The sequence below is a fragment of the Microtus pennsylvanicus genome, chromosome 8, assembly GCF_037038515.1.
Source record: "Microtus pennsylvanicus isolate mMicPen1 chromosome 8, mMicPen1.hap1, whole genome shotgun sequence".
Classification (NCBI taxonomy): domain Eukaryota; kingdom Metazoa; phylum Chordata; class Mammalia; order Rodentia; family Cricetidae; genus Microtus; species Microtus pennsylvanicus.
In genome coordinates, this window is record NC_134586.1 from 9479722 (window position 1) to 9489554 (window position 9833).

Consider the following 9833-nt stretch of genomic DNA (forward strand, 5'->3'; position numbering starts at 1 on the left):
TCTAAGGTCTTTGCCTGAATTAGCTGGTGTAAGTTTCTGAACTCTATGGGGTAAGGATTACTAGAACATCCATTCTGAGATGCAGAAAGACTCCAGCTAGAGAGTTCAAGAGGTCCTTTGGCTCAATACAGGGTAAGAACTAAAATCTCAGGGCTGCGGTGGCACACTAATCCCAGCTCTTGGGAGGCAGAGGCAGGCGGATCTCTTTGATGAGTTTGCGGGCAGCCTGGCCTACAGAGTGAATTCCAGAGCAGCCAGGGCTACACAAAGAAACCCTGTCTCCACATACACCCCTCTCCACATACACACAGAGGCAGGGGAAGCTAAAATCTGAAGAGGAAGTTGTCTCAACACTTCAACACTTCTTTTTTTTTTTTTTCAAGACAGGGTTTCTTTGTAGCTTTGGAGCCTGTCCTGGAGCTAGCTCTTGTAGACCAGGCTGGTCTCGAACTCACAGAGATCCACCTGCCTCTGCCTCCCAAGTGCTGGGATTAAAGGCGTGAGCCACCACCACCCGGCGACACTTCAACACTTCTATCCATGAAGCTATTGGACCTCTTACAGGGCAACAATCTGGGTACCTGCTGCCTGCCAAGGAGTTGTGTCTTCATGCTTAGTTGTTATTGCTTTGGAACAGGGTCCTGTGTAGTCCAGGCTGGCTAAACTTGAACTTGAAGTTGAATTTTCTGTGTATCAATTGTGTGATAATCTCCTAATTTAAACATCCACTGCTGGAGGAAGGGGAGAAGTCCGTCTACCTTGCAAGATTCCCCCAAGCTCAGAAACATCAAAGCCTCCCAAAACTCCTCCCCAAGGTTACAGTAAGCTGAGGAGGAGACTCTCCTGTGGGGCTCACTGCAAGATGAGTAGGAATCTCCAGGGCGGCAGCTTTCATGAGTTCTCACCCACATGCTGATGTGGATTTTCCAGTAAAGCAGCTGTCTGAGTCACACATGTTCCTGTAAGCAACCACAACAAACTCATAGGTTCACCAAGCAAGGCTTCAACAAGACCTCTTATTGGGTTGTAATTCGTGTTCAGTCTAGAGTAAAAAAACATCTCCCCAGAAAGACTGACAGACACAACCTGTGGAACTCTGTATGATGCTCAGACTGGTCTTGAACTGACGATTCTGTGATTCTGCTTCTGCTTCCCCAGTGACGGGATTATGGGCCTACGCACCACCCATGGTTCCTCCGACTGACCTCTCAGAGCTTCCTAATAGCTCTTCCTGTCCAAAGGTTCATCCCTTCCTAAATGGATGGTGTTTCAGGGCTATTTACGAGCTTAATCATCAACTCATGAAATGAAGTGTAACTTAACTAACAAAAGTTAGTTTACTCCAAGCAAATTCTCAATTTTAACACTTGTAAATAGAACAAGAACAAGACTTGCTGCTGGCTTCCAAAGCAGATTTCTACATTTTTAGGCCCTCCCTGAATGATTTCTTTTTTTTTTTTTTTTTTTTTGACCGGTGGGTTCAAGACAGGGTTTCTCTGTGTAACAGCTCTGGCTGTCTTGCCTTGAACTCATAGAGATCCTGCCTCTGCCTCCCAAGTGCTGGGATCAAAGGCGTGCACTACCACCACCCAGCCAGCACTTACTACTCTTAAAGGGAACCAGAGATCAGTTCCTAATACCCATGCAGGGTGTCTCAGAAGTCGCTGTAACTCCAGCGTTAGGATATCCAATAGCTTCTTCTTTAGACATTCTTGGGCACAGGCTTGCATGTGGGTGCACATCATACATACTCATACACATGAACAAATCTAACAAAATAGCTGGGTATGGTGGTATACACCTTTGATTCCAGGACTTCCAAGGTAGAGGCAGGAGGATCTCTGTGAGTTCCAAGCCAGCCTAGTTTACATTGCAAGGTCCAGCCTAGCCAGGGTGACATAGTGAGACAGTGTCTAAAAATGAATGAGTTAATCAATCAATAAATCAATAAAACTAAACACCTTATCTGTGCAAAGATGTGGTGAAGAGCCCAGAAAGCTTTGGCTAGGGCTGGAGAGGAATTAATTGAGCCAATAAGCTGGAGGGGTGGGGGCAAGCAGTAGTCCAGAGGCCCAGGATATGGGCTATCCCAGGCTTTGGGGTAGCAGGCACTTAGATCAGCTCCATCTGCCAGAACAAACTGTATAAAAGAAAACACACGATGTGAGTCTGTCTCTAACAGTTGAACCTCTTCCTTTTATGCCACTTGGCAGCCAGGGAGTCCCAGCACTGTCTGTGTGGATTTACTAACGGGACAAACAAACTTCTGACATAATGAAGTGGACCGAGGTATGCTCACTCTAGCTTCCCTTGAACATTGAGAATACAGTCCTGACTTTGCCTGGGCATGCCAGTGAGCACCGGCCACCAGTGTGCAGTAGTCTGTTAAACCTGACAGGCTTCAGCTTTGGATGCCAATAGACACTTTCACTTAACACTGCCCAGGAAGTAGTGTGGGGCGAGGAAAAGGAGGCTGAGCAATGAATTTATTTTAGAGTGAGAGAAGCCGTAATCTCTAGAGAGCGCTGCTTTTCCTGCTCCTGACCCTGCTCATCCCGATTCTTGCACATTTATGAAGGCAGGACACGAAGGCTAGTGTCTGCCGATTGGTCCCTAGGCATTTTCCGCAGTGAATCTTAGGAAACTCTAGATTTTAGAAGCTTAACATCAGACAAAGGTTTGGAGATTTTGTTCTTTTTTTTTTTTCTTCTTTTTGTTTTGTTTTTCGAGACAGGGTTTCTCTGTGGCTTTGGAGCCTGTCCTGGAACTAGCTCTGTAGACCAGGCTGGTCTCGAACTCACAGAGATCCGCCTGCCTCTGTCTCCCAAGTGCTGGGATTAAAGGCGTGCGCCACCATCTCCCGGCCGAGATTTTGTTCTTTAGGAGACACACAAGTATTGCTCCCCAAGCATTATCCCGAAGGTAATTAGGTACAGAACTCACAGGAAATGCATCCCTTACTAAGATGACTCTCTTAAACTTAGAAAAGAGCATTCCTTATACAGCGCCACAGGAGTGCGAAAAAACCTGTCCCACTAAGCCCAATCTGATTGACTTGGTCAAATGGGATATAAATTAAATCCATCTGAAGAATCTGATCTCCAAATGGAATTTTTCATTTCCCTAAGACTGGAGTTTAAGAATAGCACATGAAGTAAGAAAATAAGAGCAAGTCCCCCCACCCACACATGGCTGGTGGAGTTGGCAGCTCACGTGGAAAACGAGCCAGCCCTTCCCCAGCTGAACAAATTCACTCAAAATGATTTCATAGTTTCCTTCCTCTCCCTTTGCAATTCAGGAACTATTTTCCAAGGAGTAAAGAAAAAAAGTGTGTTTCTGAGATTTTAACCTTCTAAGAGAGAAGCTATTTGGGCTCAAGAGAGAATGGATCAGCAGTATGGACTGCTCTTACGGAGAACCAGTTCATTGCCCGGCTTCCGTGCCAGCCAGGGGCTCATAATGGTGTGTATATCTCCAGCTCCAGCTCCAGGGAATTCAAGGCCCTTTTTTGGCCTCCACAGGCTCCTGTATCGTATCCATGCAGCACACACTCAGACATGCATACATACACATCGATAATAAAATAAAGTCTTTATGGGGATAGAGAGATGGGTCAGTGACTAAGTGCATCTGTAGTTCTTGCAGAGAACCCAGGTTTGGTTCCCATGCATCTACATGGTGGTTCACATCTACATGGTGGTTCACCTCCTTTAACTCTGCCTTCAGGGGATCTGATGCCCTTTTCTGACCTCTGCAAGTATCAGGCACATACGTAGTGCATAAATATACATGCAAAATACATACACATAAAGTAAAAACTAAAATAAGGCCAGGCAATGGTGGTGCACGCCTTTAATCCCAGCACTTGGGAGGCAGACACAGGTGGATCTCTGTGAATTCAAGGCCAGTCTGGTCTACAGAGTGAGTTCCAGAACAAGCTCCAAAGCTACACAGAGAAACTTTATCTTGAAAAACAAAACAAAACAAAATCTAAACTAAAATAAAAGGTATAGTCTCTATTTTCTAAGAGTGTGTAGTATAATGTATCAGTGGCTTTTTTTCTTTTTCGCACAAATGCTGCTGGCAGAAAGTTGGTTCAGCCTTATCTAATTGGGACTCGAGGGAAACGGCTATGCCTAATACAGTCTGAAGTTCAGTAATTGAACTAACATGATTTCTCAGATACCTGCCAGGAACATACTAAAGCAGGTGGATTAAATAATACAGGGCAATTTTGTTTTGGCCTTCATGCTGCATCTAGTTAGAATCTTTTGGGGGTGTTGAGACACACAAAATGGTACAGTTTCCTTGGTCTTGCATTCTTGCTGAGGCCATTTCAGATTTAACTAGAATTTGATATCCCTGATGGGAAATGCCGGGGAAAATTGCCATCTCTATTCTCGGAGCCCAAAGTCAGGCTGTCCTAGGTAACTTTTCCCAACTTCTGTTAAACTGCTCATTTATGCAGACTCCCCTCTAGCTAACTGCTTGGTTTAGCTTCTGTTAAATTGCTGGCTTGCATGAAGCTCCTCCACACCCCAGGATGTGGTTTCTGCCTCAAAATCCCTGTGTTCTGGACACTTAGGTCTACACCTAGGTCCCTGAATTCTTGGGTGTAGTCCCAGCCAGCTGGAATAAGGACTTCCAATTGGATATAAACTGTATCTGAGGGGTCATCCATGATGGGCTACCTGTAACAGTGTTTAACCTTTTCTTAGACAATATTGCTGTGGGATAATAATAAGATTTGTCACTCATATTGGTTTAATAAAATGCTGATTGGCCAGGAGCCAGGCAGGAAGTATAGGTGGAGCATCCAGACTAGGAGAATTCTGGGAAGAGGAAAGGCAGAGAGTCAGTCAGCAGGCAGACACAGAGGAAGCAAGATGAGAATGCCTCACTGAGAAAAGGTACCAAGCCATGGGACTAAACAGAGATAAGAATTATGGGTTAATTTAAGTTGTAAGAGCTAGTTAATATTAAGTGTGACCTAATAGGTCAAACAGTTTATAGTTAATATAAGCTCCCTTGTGTTTCTTTGGGACTGAATGGCTGCAGGACTGGGCAGTACAGAAACTTCCATCTACACAATATCTCTTCTATTCCAGTTAGAAAAATCACATATGGGGCTGGAGAGATGACTCAGAGGTTAAGAGCATTGCCTGCTCTTCCAAAGGTCCTGAGTTCAATTCCCAGCAACCACATGGTGGCTCACAACCATCAGTAATGGGGTCTGGTGCCCTCTTCTGGTCTGCTGGCATACACACAAACAGAATATTGTATACATAATAAATAAATATAAAAAAAGAAAAAGAAAAATCACATATATACATAGCTGCCTACAGTTGTTTAAAAATATGTTGAGGATATATACTTCATGTACTCCCAACTTTTGATGTTTTGAATTTTTATTTAAAAAAATGTTACAGTTCCCTATCTTTCCCTACTTGACAATTTAGTCACATTAATCTAAATTGAGAAAAGCCACACAAGCAACCTCCTTTCTCTCATCCTTAACTTCCTGGCTTCTCTTTTCAAAGCAACTCACACTTTAAGTTTGTTTTGTTTTTATTGAAGAAGTACAATTCTGTCTGAGACATTTTATGGGATTTAAGCAGGTACTGATAAGTATTTTGGAAAACCCCAGTTATGGCTTTCTCTGCTGATGCAATAAGCTAAATCCAGGCAAACTAATAGGACCAGGTTTAATAAACATAGCAAAGCAACTTGGGAGAAGTAAGAGAAAAATATCACATGGCAGGTCTAGGTCTAAATACCCTGTAGGTGTGGTTCCAAGCATCTCAAGGGGAGGAGCTGCTGCTTAGAAGGCTTTTTAAAGTCAGGTTCTGAAGAGAGAGGTGAGGCTGTAGAGCTACCACCTGAATAGGTACATACACTATTTGTTAAATTAAGGTGTTTTGTATCGATACAATGGGTAGCTTGACTTAACACTGTTAATGTGGGATCAGGAGATAGCTCAGTGAGTTCTGTGCTTGCCTAGAAAATAGCTCTGACGCCGGGCGGTGGTGGTGCACGCCTTTAATCCCAGCACTTGGGAGGCAGAGGCAGGCGGATCTCTGTGAGTTCGAGACCAGCCTGGTCTACAAGAGCTAGTTCCAGGCTCCAAAACCACAGATAAACCCTGTCTCAAAAAAGCAAAAAAAAAAAAAAAAAAAAAAAAAAGGAAAATAGCTCTGGGTTCATTCTCTAGCACGGGGTAAAACTGGGTGTGGTGATTTACGTCTGTAATCCCAGTACTTCAGAGGGACAGACTGAAGAATCAGTTCAACTCCATCCTGAGCTACACAGTGAGTTCAAAGCTAGCTTGGGATGGAACCCCTGTTACCAAGAGAAAACAAACCAGTACCTTAGAACTATTGTTTGACTTTGGACACATTACTTCATTTTCCCCCTATGTAAAATGGGTTTAATAAAGGTTAATCTAATAGAGCTATGAGGACTGAAGAAGTTGTGCTGTACAGCGCTTGCCCATCAAGCAGGAGGGCCTATCGATGGTGTAAACACATACATACTCGCACTTTGGCTGGGTATGGTGGTACACGCCTGTGATCATCACCCTCTGGAGTTCTGGGTTAAGGAAATGATGTGGGCGTGTCATAGCAACCTGTTGATTTCATTGGTTAAGCAATAAAGAAACTGCTTGGCCCTCATAGGTTAAAACATAGGTGGGAGGAGTAAACAGAACAGAATGCTGGGAGAAAGAAGCTGAGTCAGGGAGTCGCCAGGATTCTCCCACTCCAGGCAGATGCAGGTTAAGATCATTCCTGGTAAGCCAGCTTGTGGGCTATACAGATTATAAGAAATGAGCTAGTCCAGGTGCGAGAGTTAGCTGAGAAAAGGCTAGATGTAATGGGCCAAGCGGTGTTTAAAAGAATACAGTTTCGGTGTAATTATTTCGGGTAAAGCTAGCCCTGCGGGCGGCCGGGTGCTGGGGAAGCAGCCCGCTGCCCTTATTTCAACAGTGAAGTTAGTTAAGAAAACTCAGGTCAGCCGGGTGTGGTAGTTTTATGCCTTTGAACCCAGCAACCAAGAGGCAGAGGAAGGAGGATCTTTGTGAGTTCCAGGCCAACCTAGTGGTCTACATAGTGAGTTCCAGGACAACCATGGCTATGTAGAAAGACTCTGTCTCAAACAAAAAATTAAGGTCAATTTTCATTAATTTCATTAATCCAGGATGATTAAAGTAAATAACACAATGCCTTGAAGAGCGGGTATTACTCAGCGGGCAGAGTGCTTGCTTCACTGTGTGAGGATCTGAATTTTTCAACCCTTAGCCCCTGATAACCGTGTGTGGCGGCACAGCCCTATAATCCAGCTCCTAGGAGGTGGAGGCAGGGAATCAGAATGCCAAGGTTAGCTTCGGGTGTAGACAAGTGATGCCACAGGTGAGTCACCCTGGGGGCTGAGGCATAAGATCTCAGATCAAGCGGGGCGGTGGTGGTGCACGCCTTTAATCCCAGCACTCGGGAGGCAGAGGCAGGCGGATCTCTGTGAGTTCGAGACCAGCCTGGTCTACAGAGCTAGTTCCAGGACAGGCTCCAAAGCCACAGAGAAACCCTGTCTCGAAAAACCAAAAAAAAAAAAAAAAAAAAAAAAAAAGATCTCAGATCAAGTCCATCTGGGGCAACTTAGCTAGACCCTGTCTCAGAAATCAAAGACCGAACTGTTTGGTAGGTAGCACAGGCTTCGCTTTTAATCCCAGCATTCGGGAGGCAGAGGTGGGTGGATCTCTCTGAGTTTGAGGCCTGCCTGGTCTACCAAGTAAGTTCCAGGACAGCCAGGCTGTTATACAATGAACCCCTGTCTCAAATAAATAAATAAATAAATAAAATAAAAACTGAGAAAAAGGATGGAGCTATAGTTCAATGGTTGTGGTCTAGGGCCTGTATAACATGTGCAAGGTTCTAGGTTTAATCCTTAGTACTTAAAAAAGAAGAGAAAATGTCCAGGAGGCCATCAATGCTTTGCATATTTGATTTTTATCTATATAATTTTTTCAAGACAAGGTATTTCTGTGTGACCCCGGCTGTCCTGGAACTCATCTTAAAGATCAGGCTGGCCTCACACTCGGAGATCCATCTGTCTCTGCCTCCTGAGTGCTGGGATCAAAGGTGTGTGCCACTCTTCTGGTCTAATTTTAAAATTTTAAAGTTATGTGTATGTACCTGTTAGCTACCATGTGCATACAATGTTTGAAGAAGCCAGAAGAGTGTCAGATCCCCTGGAGCTGGAGTTACAAGCTGCTCTGAGCTGCCATGTGGGTGCTGGGAACTTCATTTGGCTCCTCTGCAAAAGCAGCAAGTGCTCTTCACTGCTGAGTCATCTCTCTGGCCCCTGTTTGATTTTTCTAAATTACATTTTGTGCGTGTGTGTGTGTGCAGCATGCCTACAGGAGGCCAGAGGACATTCTTGTGGGAGTCATTCCTCTCCTAGCATGTGGATCCCAAGGATCAAATGCAGGTAGTCAGGCTTGGCAGCAAGCTCCCAAGCTCCTTTATCTCTGAGCCATCTTGCTGGCCCTGCTGTGCCTTCTGGTAAGATGAACCCATGGTTAAGTTCCATCACAGCCCTGCCCATGTTCACTGGCAGACACTTTAATGTCCTTCTATGAAACCTCCAGACTTAAGAACACTCTGGCTTCAGAAACTGTGAGCTGTTAGGGCAGGTTGACTCAATTAGGACACAAAAGGTCTATGAAACTATTGTAACAAAATTCCTGGAGATACTGCAAAGGCCACATGATCTTCTTGAGGTACAGTGGAGAGACAAACAGAGTGGTTTTCTTTCCTGTGTCATGAGGCGTAATTGCTTCATCCTCATGATTGCGCTGAAAGAGAGGGAGTCAATCAGGCTTTCGTCAAAGCAGACACTACTGCATTATGGATGAGGCTGGCTGGGAAAGAGACCTGAGGCCTCACAGGTAGTCGAGGATCAGAAGCCCTGACAAGTTCAGCGGGACCCATTGTTCAGACTGGACCTCTGAGGGGAAAACCAGCAGTTTTGGTTAAAGAAAGTCTGTTAGACTCATCAGTAGCGTTGGGGTATGACCTTGAAGATAAAGGCAGTGTCTACTGCTCCATCAGTGGAAAGACAGACAGACAGACAGACAGACAGAGAACAGGCAAGAGGAGCAAGATGCAAGAGCGGGACCTGGCGGGCACTTTTAAGGGGTGCACATGTCGCATGACTGATGGAGAAAGGCACCTGGTGACAGCTCATGATGTAACTTACGGCTTTGGTGGAAGCTAACACCTTTTGTTATGACTTTCTGGGTTCTAGGACTACAGGAGTGAGCCATCATTCAAAGCTAAATGCTTAATGGAGGAGCTGGGTAGGTGGCTCAGAGATTTTAAAAGCACTTGTTGCTCTTTCAGGGGGCTGGAGTTTGGATCCTAGCACCCCTGTTAAGCATGTCATGACCTCCTATAACACCAGCTTCCAGTGGATCTGATGCCCTCTTCTGGCCCCAGTATGTATGTGTGTATGGAATATGTATATAAATATATGTACACATATATGTGATATATATGTGTATACACACATGGAATATGTATACATACATGTGTGTATGTATGTGTGTATATATATGTGTGTGTGTTCTGCACGCATGTGGGATATATACACATAAATAAATGTTTTGAATGAAATACTAGGACTTTGAGGGCAGGGCAGAAGCTGTCTTCTCCATGGTTCTGAGCCCATCTCCAGGTTAATAAATAAGTCTGAGTCCTTGTTTGATGGGTTCAGGAACTGAGAGGGGTTTGGAGTTTCAGAGCCAAGGTGTAACCCCAAAGCTCTGCTGGCTAATTCCT